Raw genomic sequence first — 11,840 nt, 5'->3', positions numbered from 1 at the left:
AGGCGGAATCAAAAGCCGATTACCCGCCTTATGTCTCGGGACCCCGCTTCGCTCCGCTCCTATCCGCTTTGCTCCGCTACGATCCGCTTCGGTTCTCGCGACTTTCCACCCTCCTCGGCCGTGGCGCGCCGCGGTGGTGCAATTTATCGTATTAACAAATTACCCTCGCACCTTCGCCATGCTTAATGTATGCGCGGCGTGCGCGCGAGCCGCGCCACCTCGCCCTTACTTTCTCTTTTATAGAGCGAGAGGGAGAGAGAATGGAGAAAGAGAACCACAGCGCACCTGACCTTTCCAGGCTCTGATCTTTCCACAGGCCGATCGAGAGAGCGATTAACGATAACCGGAGCTATCCGCGCCGATCGGACCTCTGGGAACGGAATTGATTACTGGGGTTTTCGGAAAAAATCCCAGAGGTAATTTAACACGTTGATCACCACTCCGATGGTCGCAGAAGTCACGCAAGATTAGAGAAACTTGAAAACAGGATTATTTTAACAATTGCTTTTGTCGACACTGCGACGTTGTTTTCATACATTTACTAAATAAATGTGCTAATTTGTACTATGATTCGTTCACACAAGAGAGAATGTTGTCCTTGATGTATTCTATTCTACAAATTTTAAGTTTCTTGATAGTATTACGGTAAAAATAAGGTATGCTTGTTCACGTGTTCATTTACGAGATTGTTATCATGATTTTGTAGTTCTTTTTCACCATCAACGACTAGTACGTTAATTAATCACCACATTTTGACCAAAAATCACATAAAAGTTATTTTTCCAGACATAAAAGGAATACACGACAGTCGCGTTGGCTGATGTTGAAATAAACTTGATTTAAAAGTAAAATTATACGTCTAAATTAAAATTGAACATAGGACATTAACTCTAAACGTACCATGCTATGAAAGTAATAGGGACCTGGTTGCCTTATAAAAATGACAAGAATTAATTAATTCAGACTTTGCGCGGTTCTTATTATAATATGTGCTGTAATAAAGATATGTATGAAATCATTTCTTATAAAAGCATCTTCAAATTTCATTAACATTTCTAAATAATTAAAATTTCGGTCGTGGTACAGTTAGTGTTAAGGATTAGTTTTATATCTCAAAGTTTTATAATACTGTAATAATAAGTTTATAAGACTGTAACAGCATTTCTTGATTGATACGTTTTCTAAGAGATTCATTCTAAAATTGGACATTTCATATGCAACAACCTAATAGTTTATTTTTCTGTTATTTATCTTATTATTTTATAAATATCCTTAATCTTTAATGTATTTGCGGTTCCACTCGAGCACACAAGATCGCCAATTGTTTTCTATTAACGCTGAGTTCGTTAATCATAAAGAATGTTCGCCAACAATGGTAAAGGTGTCACGTCGTGTCAGCATCGAATGTGATTTTAATAGAATTCATATAATTAGAAACATCTGGACGAACTCGATGTGTTTATTACACGAGTTTATCGACCAAAATGTGTAAAATGTAGGTTTGAACGAGTCCGCTGTATGGAACTGGACCAATTTTCATGGAAAGCAGCTTTTATTACCGTATCCTTTATAAGCAATTATTCTCTGTACCTTTTTTTGCACGTGCCCACCCTGTTTGAATTTTACACATTCATGGGAAATGTGAACGTGCGGTACTGTGAAATGGAGGTTTTATTAAAGGTAGATGAATTTCTCCCTTGATTTTGGATGCAATAAATATGATAATATATTGGTGGTTAGCTGACAAAATTACATTTTACGTGGACCCATGTTTTTCCAACGGGTCAGCTGTAATTACGCTCTAAAAGTCAGCGTTCAAAAAGGTCTCAATATAAGTTCAGCTTACATTAAAAAAGAGCGGCATTGTATGCGATCATTGCACTTTTGATTTTACACGCACGTTTACTTCATACTTCATTACTTTCCATTTTATACAACATTTCTATTTGCTGCAACATTTTTCGCAAGCGAGCATAAACGTGTGTACAAATACTTACGTACTTACGATCAATAAAGCAATGAATAAGCAATTGAAATGATTAATTGTCCAACAGAGATACAGTTCGAATGATACAGTCTAACAGTTTGAATCGATCAATGGTCTCTTTGTAAATACAGAAGTATCAGATAGGCAACGAACAACGGGGGACAACGAAGGTCTAGATATCTCCCCAGTGTCACGGCAGACCCAGATTCGAATCTCGAACAGGTCCCCGGGGGGCTTTTCCGCGCTTTTTCCACCGCCACGACACGTGTACCGTTCGCACAAGACAGATGTATTACACACGCTCGGACACAAATCTTCGCGCTACGCGCGCGCGCGCGCTTGATCGCGTGGCTGATTGCTGTCGCGGGGCTGCTATTACTCCCTCGAACCGGTCCAGGCAGCGAGACAAAAGCGACTCGAAAACACTCCTCCTAAGAGCGATCAGTAACTGCCGAGGGCTCGCTGACATTTCAAGCAATGCTGCTGCGTTTCCTGTGCTGCACGCGATTCCCAGCGCCGGCGCTTGCTATTCTTGAATATCACCGCGGTCACTTTGTTCGGAGTTTCAGATTTTTGTCGTCTAGAGCAGGGGACGGCAAACTTCTTTTGAAAAGGGCCAGAGGCTCGAAGATATTTAGGTAATTCTACTCATAGAACAACGAAAAAAAACCGGTTCAAAATGTTTTTCATTTTACGTAATTTTATTTATTTTTTTCGTGTTCATTAACCTCACGGGCCTGATTAAAAACAGGCGACGGGCCGGATTTGGTTACAGTTTTGTAACCCCCACCCTGCGGGTGGGGCAATAACTATGTCCACCTTGAATATCTCCGTTATTTGTAATAATATGGAAAAATGTTATAAACAAAATTTTCACGGTACAGAGGGGGCCATATTGTGACACAAAAATTTTCTGCGTTGGTGGAGGCATAGAGGAGATTTCAAGGTCACCTTGATTTTTTAAAATGGAAACACCTACTTTCTGTATCATGAATCAATAGACTGTGGAATTCCGAGTAAAAACGTATTGACCTCCATATGTCCTAAATCTAATAGTTAACGAGATATTATCGATAAAATTTTCTTTCTTCTTCGGATGATATCTCGTTGACTATTAGGTTTAGGACATATGAAGGTCAACACTATTATACTCAGACTGTGATACTCTATCGATCTATAGTATAAAAATAGGACATTCCATTTATAAACCTAATTTGACTTTGAAATCCCCCTCCCCACCATTCTAGTCCTAAAAAAAATTAAACTATATGACTGTACCCTTCATACCGAACAATTTTTGTAAACAAATCTTTCTCGTAACTTCAGTGCATCACAAGATATTTCCGTTATTAGATAAACGAAACACCCTGTAGAATACGATATGTCTGAGCATGGTTGGATATTCTACTTGTATGAGGACTCTGTAGAAAATGATAGAAATTCCTGACTCTCATTAACAATATCGAAGACGTTATCCAGCTACTCTTAAACTCTTCATCAGTATCGTCTATTTTTATAATGAACGTAGTCCACTAATGAGCAATACCGTCTTGCACGTGAATAAACATGATCCGCATACTGTAAGCCATTAACCTCTAAATGAAGTACATGGAATTCCTTCTCGTGCAGAAATCAAACTGCAAAAACGACGTTGTAGACAACTCTATCGCCGGTCCGCGAACCAACCTACGAATTCTCGGTGAATGGCGTCCGTTAGGGAGCTAGTGTCAACGTTTCTCGATACAGCAGTCTACTCGTCGTCGTCTTCGTGGTACGTTCCTTCAGCTAGTCTAGTACGGACCCGCGACATTTGCATGGGAACGCCCGGCTTTAATCCGCGAGGCACCGTTGAATTATGCCGAGCGGCCCGATTTGCATAACGCTCGCAGAACCCGGCCCGATAAATGACGATTCGCGGAAAATTGGCCCCGGCCCCGGAATTAAATCCGCGGGCTTAATTAAGCGAAACTTTACAGCGGCGACAGTCAACTGTTGGTCCTGCAACCCTTTTTCGCCCCTTACCCTTCGGCGAGATCATCGCACCGAAATGTGACTGCCCGACAAATCGGCCATGTTCTTTTTCGTCTGCGACCACTATGTCCCGTTTAGTTATGGCCACGACGAAACGCATTCCTTCGAGCCCCTCTCTTCCGTCCGCTGTCTTATTGCGCTGACACTTTGATGGCCCACCGCGTAATTAGGCAATCCCTATCGCGGGATCTGAACTTAACGAGCGCTACCATCGAACCGGAGGGGGCGCTACATTGTGCGAAATGTCGGCGCAACCCTCGCGGTTTTGATCGCTCGTTAAGTGGCAAGTGTTTTCCGTGCTCAATTCCGATCGGCGTTATGCTTGCCGGGATTTTGCCGCGTTGGGATTCATGTTTCTGTGGGGAATCTGGTTTTTAAGCCTCTGTGGGGTTTGTCGTGTCTGTAGTTAGCGGGGAACGTTCATTAGTTTTGATTGACAGTGGATCTACGGATGTACTGAAAGCGAGTAATTTGCTTCACTTTGTGGAAATAACGAGAATATATTCGTTCGGATTGTTAGCCATTTTTATCATATGTGCCCAAGAATATAAATTCATCGAATAGATTCTTCATAATTGCAATTACTTTTACTAAACTGCTGTCTAATTTTTCTAAGAAGTAGTGTATACAACTATACTCGGACACATCTCGATGTACACTCTACCCTCTGTAGTCTATAATTATTCAATGAAATTGGAACATTTTACAATTAAAATTCGCATAAAATTCGTATTTAAATATTTAAATACGTGCGACTTGTGTCAATTCTTATATAAATTGCAAGGCTCAGGAGACCAATAAAAATCTTTTTCTCCAACCACTTGAATAAAACGAAAGTAAAATACAAACCTCCTGATTTTGAACAATTCGGTTACTTTTACGATGCCCTATTTAAATGTTTAAAATGCGTAACTTACGATGCCTCATTTACGATACCTGCTGTCTAATTTTTCTGACAAGTGGAGTATCCACCTATACTCGGACACATCTCGATGTACACACTACCCTCTGTAGTCTATAATCATTCAATGAAACTCGAACATTTTACAATTAAAATTCGCATAAAATTCGTATTTAAATATTTAAACAAGTGCGACTTGTGTCAATTCTTATATAAATTGCAAGGCTCAGGAGACCAATAAAAAAATCTTTTTCTCCAACCACTTGAATAAAACGAAAGTAAAATACAAACCTCCTGATTTTCAACAATTTTGTTACTTTTACGATGCCCCATTTAAATGTTTGTGATGCCTCATTGAAATTTTAAAAATGAGTGAGTCGTATCGATACTGTGGTGCTAAATCTTGAATTTTGGGACCACAGGGCGGCGTGTGTGCACGTGCAGAAATAATGCTCTCGGCCGTTTCGCCGTGCGCTATTTACGTCCGGCCCGTTCGGTGACTTGTAACCGGCTGCATCGCAATTTGTAAAGTCACCGGGGGTAGAGAGACGCTGGATTGGTTTATGGTGGTTGTGCCAGGGGGTGTTGCGCACGCCGAGTAAGAAAATGTATGCAGATTGGGGCTGTGTTTAGATTTTGACGAGGTCTAGCCGCCACGGCGCGTCGCCACGATTGAAGGAGATGTTGGAGGAGTGTCCCGCGGGATTGGAGACCTCGGATATTTACGGATCCCCATTGCTACGGTGCTAGAACTGTCTTCCAGCCTCGAAATGTTGGACAGTGTGCTCTCTGTTCGTCCGGAATTTGTGATACCGAGTTATCGTCGCTGCAATGGTCGAATTACGGTCGAACGAGCCAGTTCGAAACTGCCGGTTCACTTCCGCAACTCGTTTAGCGAACTCCGAATGTGATGAAATAATCTTTTCTGGGCAGACAAGGCCCGATTCTACCAAGTAGATTATAATGAACAAATTGGAACACAAATCGAATAATAAAGTAACGTCCTGACCTTGAATAAAACATAATTAATATCTTTGATCTTTTGGGGCCTTTAAAACTGACGAAACAGTGCATTTTTATCATTTAATAGACCCATGCATTAGCTTAATTTGATTTGATATGAACACTAGGATGTATTGAAGCACATGATCCCATTGTAAAAGTCTAATGGAGAGCTACATGTCGTTTGAAAATAATTATTAAATATTCCTTTGAGAATTCCACCTTAAAAGGGTTGAGAGCTCCGGTGATCCCTTAATCCCGGGCAGGTTGCGGTGTATTTCAGAGATACGAGGAGGTCATTTAAAATCTGTGCTGCAGAACTAATTTCTGTGGAGAAGGATTCACTTGCATGCATGAAGAATATTCAACTTCGCCAACGCAGATATCACTTGAGGGCTGTGCGTCATGCAAACATGCATTCTCACGAGCTAATTTGTAGAAACATACATATATAAAAGAATTTTCTTTAGAAGTTCTATCTTCATCACATTTTCCAAGCTGAATTTTGAAACGTCAAGAGCGCTACAAACGCTTTAATTAGAACGCAAAATTAATTGAAGAAGGAAGAAAGATTGAAAGAATAGAGTATTTTATTATTAAAGCAGAACAGCATAATAGAATAGAAAAATTGCAGAATTCAAATAATTAGACAAAGAAAGGAGTTTCCAAGTGACTTTCGTGTTACGCAGAAAAGTTTCGTATCACATATAAAGAGATCCAGCTTATAATTCTTAAAGGAAATACGGCCAACCTTTTAAGGAAGTTTTAGACGCAAAAAACGTATCCTTCGCCGGATAATGTCCTCGGGAGAGTCATTAAAGTTCGGATATTTTTTCCAGGATCTCTCCGGTTCTCGGCGAAAACGTACTCCGCCGTACAGCTCGGGAATTTCCATCTATAGCAAAATAATTTGTCTCGTTAACGTATTAATTGCCGCAGGAATATTGCGGGACGTTTCTCGCGAGGACTGTACCTCGCAGTGGCGCATACCACGTAAAATGCGCGGCAAATTTATTGCCCTTTAGCCGCGGATGTCGAGGAATTCCGCGACGGAATTGTTTCGAAACTATGCGGCCACGTTTTTTGTTTCCGCGCTCCGGCAAAAATCCGACGCAGCGGGACAGCGGAAAAATACGCCGGTTCCTTTCGACGCCGTTTTAGAGACGCTTTCGCTCGTTCGTTTTTCCCCTGTGCAATTCTGCACCGTTCTCTTTCACCAGTAATTGAATCATTCACTCTTTAACCCTTTCGACTTTCTTCCTCCAAAAAATATCCTGAAATCTCCGAACAACTTGAAAATGGGACCAAGACGGTCACGAGACGGTAGCGGAAATGATTTTCGTTGCAGACGAACCAGTGGTGCGATTTTTATTTAACCAATTCGAATAAACAGTATGGGCCTTCTAACACTTGCTGCACTAATTTTATCAAGCTTCTGCAAGCCGTTTCATTTTTATCGTTCGTTCAAATGCTAGAGGTTTTACGATTTTCATGATCGGGGAATAAAATGCACAGTGCACCGAGATGGTATTTGAAACGAATTTTTTGCCGAGTGCTGTGATTTTTATTTAACCAATTGCAATAGATAATACGAACCTTCTACCACCTGCTGTGTTAATTTCATTCATCTCCTGGAAGCTGTTTAATTTTTATCGCTCCTCCAAGTGTCAGAGGTTTTACGATTTTTATGACTGACGAACAAAATGCACAACGCATTGAAACGAATTGGAATACTGGAAACGAATTTTTTTTTACAGACGAACCAGTGCTGCTACGAGGTTTAATTTTATCGTGCTTCTCAGAGCTATTTGATTTTGTACGTGCGATTTATTTCAGGTGTCTTACGTCGAAAAGCAGAGCATCATTTTTAGGAAACATCGAGCGCTGATTTTCTGAGATCCGGCGTTCGTTCCGCCAGTTCCCAGCGGAGCCTGATGCTCGATAAGATCTCAGCTGCCCTCTCATTCTTCGCAATCTTCCTTTCATTACTGGCAGCGGTAGCATTCCCCTCTTGAAGCCGCCTGATGCGCTCCTTATCCTCCGGACTCCCTTTCACTTCCCTTCGAAGTGATGCAATTATTTCTAAAACGAGCCCTAACCTTACACACACGTGTAACCGTGTTCCTCTCCTATCGTTCAATGGCTGGCTAATTGTATCCACATCTATTGGTCTCCCTTGAAATTTTTCTTTTCAGCCAATCATCCCTCATCTGCTTTCTTGACCCTCATACATTCTTGTCCTTCATACTTCCAGAAGAAAAATAACCATACATTTTTATTCGATCGTTCCTACATCCTTCATGATGAAATTATCTTGACTATCGTTATTTCATAAAATACTATTTCATGCTAATAGAGATCCATGTCCGTATTTCAACCGACGCCATACGAGAAATGAATTAGCACGTGTCCCGCGGTCGATATGTTAATAATACGCTTCCGACGAGCAAAGCATTGAATTAGCATTACATTTGATCGATATTTCATGGTAATGAATAATCTAGTAACCATCTAACATTTACACTAAATTTGAAACGTAATTAAAAATGAAACAATTTTACTTCTACAGTTCACGGGGAGCATCCCTTATTTCTAGGCCACAGTTCCCAGAATTTATACTTTTTATTGAATTAGCATTACATTTGATCGATATTTCATGGCAATTAATAATCTAGTAACCATCTAACATTTACACTAAATTTGAAACGTAATTAAAAATGAAACAATTTTACTTCTACAGTTCACGGGGAGCATCCCTTATTTCTAGGCCACAGTTCCCAGAATTTATACTTTTTATTGAATTAGCATTACATGTGATCGATATTTGATGGAAATGAATAATCTAGTAACCATCTAACATTTACACTAAATTTGAAACGTAATTAAAAAGGAAACAATTTTATTTCTACAGTTCACGGGTAGCATCCCGTATTTCTAGGCCACAGTTCCCAGAATTTATACCGGTGACGGCGTTATCTGTATACATTTTTAAACTGAGGACGCATATCATTTATCAACGAAAGTAACGCATGTTCATCGAACGCGATTTCCAGCGGAGGTCATTAATTCCGGAGCTGTTCATTACTGCCATCAGTTCTTCCGAGGACAACGTGTAACCCAGCCGCATACAAACCCGCCCCGTTCCATGGTGCGCTCGCTGTACCCATCCAAAATTGACAGAGCACCGTTCATAATCGTTACAAAGCTGATCGCGATGATCCGGTGCTATCGGCTTCCACAAAACCGGGGAAAGCAGCGATTTCAGAATCGCGGGGCGATAACGTCGTCGTTACGACGCGGTTATTGCCGCGGCTGGCCACGGCCGCCGTATATGCATAATCCACGTCAGAGTCGCATAAATTCCCAGTCCAGAACCGTATTAATTTCCCGGGTAATCGCGATCGGGATCTACAGGCAATTACGAGAAGGATGGGCCAATCAGATTGGCCGACGCCGTTTCGCGCACACACGACCGCCCTCGCGAAGTATCATCCCCTAAACACATTGCTTTCGTATACAGTCCTCGGCAGTAATTAAAAAAAAATTAGGTACACGTAATCATTGAACTAAGCATCTTAACCCTTAGCAGTCGAGGGCTAAAAATTGCTGTACTATTTTTCGCAATATTGTTTACATTATTAAATATGTTGGTATCTAATCACTTCCTACACATTTAAGTATTGTATGACGTATTATACCAATTTCATATCCATAAAATGAACAAAATCGTTTACAATGGAATTATTCTAGGTCGGAAGAGATGTTTAATTTTCAAAATAAAAAAAATATATTAAAAAAACTTCTTAAAAACCACGCTTAAAAAATTTTATGTATTTTTCGAAGTAAAAATAGAGAAACATCAATAGACTGCGCTTTATGCAAAATAAAAATAGGGAAACATCAATCACAAGAAAGGGAAGTCCATGTACAATTTTTATGTTACATCCAAAGATCTGGTTATAAGAATGTTCTAAGGGAATTCTTCTGGTTTGCTTAAAAATAAGAGATATGGATAAATAAAAAGTTCCCACAAACAAGAGTGGAGGAAAAAATGGTTTTGCTCAGCCAGAATCGCGATATTAAACGACCGTGCAGCCTCCCTATGAATCGGCCGAAACAGGAGGGTGCGTTTATGAATTGTCCGGCGAGGATATCGCGATCGACCCACGTGGAAATCGATCTCTCGACCGACGCGGCGCCGTTTCCGTTTCGAAGTCGTCGATTCCCGCGGAAATAAATTGCTCGAGCAATTGCCGCGGCCGTAACTGTAGCAATTGCTCAACCGCGTATGAGTAATGCGTTGATGAGCATCGGACGACTCCGGTCGCTCTGCAACATGCAACCGCTCTGTAATCGTTAATCGCGTTAATTCGCCGGTCGGGCTACCGGTTACACGTTAACGAGCGCCGATTGAGTCTCGTTGCGGCCTAATCACCGGATTGCAACCTTCACGCGTCAATCGAGACTCTACAAGATGCGAAATTTGCGGAAGGAAAACGTTCCTGGACCCTACAAACTATCTTCGAGTAGCGTTATTAAAGAAAATCGAATTTAAGTGAATTTGTTCTACGTAATTAATGCAGCTAATGATTATTTTGCACAAACATCCGCAGTCTATTAATAAGCGAAAATATGTTGACGACCTCGAGAACTCGAAACATGTCCTTAAAAGAAACACAATTGTCTCCATTCACGTCACGTCCCAATATTTTGCACAAACTCTCCTAATAAGCAACGACAACGACCACCATATTCCATCGAAGATCAACAGCCCCAATCCGCACACACCCTCATCGCCTCATTACCCCAAAATCAGAGTTGATTAACCATCCGCCAGGACACCTCCAGCGTGCCAGGCGATCGATGCTGGTGGATCGAGCACAGTTTTCGACGATTGCTTGAAAGAAGGGAGAAAGCGTGTCCCGTGGCTGGTCGCCGGATGAAGAGGAACAAAGAGGAACGCTAATACCGTGGAAGGGTGAGAGAGCGGGATAGCTATCCCCAACGACGCAGGTCAACAGCCATTGTCCGACGGAATTACCAGGCAGCGGGCTCCTGTGATTAAATGCCACCCCTTGGAAGAGGGTGGTCTGGGGAGGAAGGAAGGAAGGAAGCCGGGTGGTGTGGGGTGGGGTGGAGGAACAGATAGATAGATAGATAGATAGATAGATAGATAGATAGATAGAGAAAGGGAGAGTAACATCGAGGGAAGCGAAGGGATACACGGCATACCTATATGATGGCTGGCATCCCCGCATACCTATAGCTCCTCGAATCCTGCCAGAATCCTAGGACCCTTCCCCTCCCAACCCCTGTCGTTCAAGCCGGATAATGCCCATTGTTTCGAGCATCCCACGCATCCTTGCTCTCGGACGCCGGATGCTGTCCCGGAGAAGCCCACCTGAAATGCTACCCTCCCTCTCCCCACCTCGCCGCGCGATACCATGTGTCCGAATGCTGGCCGAAATGGCCATCTAAATGCACTTCGCGGCTGCGTGGCCCCCAGGAACGCGATTCAGGCATTCAGGTGCAAATTGCCCGACCAGCCTCGTTTCGCTACTTCCGATCTTCCTGTGGCCGGGACGTCCGCATTGTTCGAGGGACGCACGAGGACTCGACGCGAGACGGATTCTGCGAAGGGTTTACGTCCGTGATTATCGTCCCTTTCGGGCGCTGGGCGATAGCAAGATGGTCGTTGGTACTGGGAATGGGTACTGTTAATGGGATTTACGTGGGAATCCGTGGAAACAGGAGTACGAGAAGGTACAAAAGGATTTCAGAGAGCTTCGAGGAGGCTCGACGGACTATTAAATGTTCCTTGATCTCTTTTCCTTGGACTCTGGAGACGGAGGATCGAGAACGAACCAGATGTTTGGTAGAAACTAAGTTTATGTGTGGAGGTCGCTGCTGTCTTTGATA

This window comes from Lasioglossum baleicum, chromosome 6 (assembly GCF_051020765.1).
Source record: "Lasioglossum baleicum chromosome 6, iyLasBale1, whole genome shotgun sequence".
NCBI lineage: Eukaryota > Metazoa > Arthropoda > Insecta > Hymenoptera > Halictidae > Lasioglossum > Lasioglossum baleicum.
The sequence above is the reverse complement of the archived record's forward strand: the minus strand, read 5'-3'. Positions refer to the sequence as shown.